The sequence below is a fragment of the Trachemys scripta genome, chromosome 6 (assembly GCF_013100865.1).
Source record: "Trachemys scripta elegans isolate TJP31775 chromosome 6, CAS_Tse_1.0, whole genome shotgun sequence".
NCBI lineage: Eukaryota > Metazoa > Chordata > Testudines > Emydidae > Trachemys > Trachemys scripta.
The window spans coordinates 945,828-947,101 of NC_048303.1; positions in this window are offsets into that span (position 1 = coordinate 945,828).

Sequence of the window (1,274 nt, forward strand, 5' to 3'; positions counted from 1 at the left end):
GGACCATTGTGATCAGCAGAGAGGGCCAGATTTGTGGGACACTTCCCAGAGCTGGCGATCGTCCCTGGGTCTGGGAGTGGCACAGCTGAGCCTCCGGCCGCCCATCACTGTGACCTCGTTCTCTCCAGCACTTGGGCTGCACAGGGATGAGGAGACAAATCAAGGGAGCCCCAGCCGGGGCAGCTGGCGGGGATTTCCGTGGTGTTTAATTCTCAGTCTGTTCTGGCTCTGAGCAGGGGATTGAGCGTGTTCGCTGAAATGAAGGGCAGTCACATGGGGACTCGGCACAACTGGAGGAAGGCTGCAGCCACCCAGGGAGAGAGGTGCCCCTGTCGTTTCCCTTTGGCAGGGAGTGACTTGTGTAAAGAGTCGTGAGGAGTGTAGGTGCCAGGGAAGCACCAGAACCAGAGAGCCAGGGTGACCACGACCCCAGGGCAGCCCAAAGGTCAGAATAAAGCCCACTGGGTCCCAGCTTTAGGTTATGGGAGGCTAAATGCCTTGGGGAGTTGATCTGCGATGAGACCTCCTGTTTCATAAGCCAGCTGGTATCTGTTGTAGTGTGAGCACGTGCACGTGTGTGCACAGGTGTGTCCGTGACTGTGCGCACGTGCGTGTCTGTGTGTGTGCACAGGTGTGTCCGTGACTGTGCGCACGTGCGTGTCTGTGTGTGTGCACAGGTGTGTATGTTGCATGCAGGCCAGCAGGCATGCTCATGCACATGCATATGCAGGCATGTCTGTGCACCTGTGTGTCAGTGGGGATGCGTATGTGTCTGTGTATGTAACGGCACCTGCTCACGCTTCACTGCGGGATCCCGGCTGGAACATGTCCGCACTGCTCAGGTGAGCATTAGACTGTAACTGCCTCTCTCCTGGGTGGAATCCCACCGATCAAAAACCTCTTACCAGCGGCCGTTACTGGAACTCTGCCCCTCTGCTTCTCCTGGGCTCCCTCTGGCCTTGGCCAAATAACTGCTGCTGTTTCTTCTCCCCAAAGCCTCCCGTTAAAGCTGGAGCTGGTTCCTATTTACAGCCTGCAGCCCAGGGGGAAAAATGATCTTCAGGAGACGGAGTCAGAAACTAGACGCCTGTGTCATGCTGGGCTGGGAAGAGACGGGAGCAGCCCTGTCCCTGCCCCGCTCTGTGCTGCTGCTTTGCTTCCAGGATTTCAAGGTTTTGATTAACAGCCAGGGCCGGCTCCAGGCACCAGGCAACCAAGCACGTGCTTGGGGCGGCACCTGGTAAGGGGCGGCCAATCTTGGGGTGGCGGGGGCT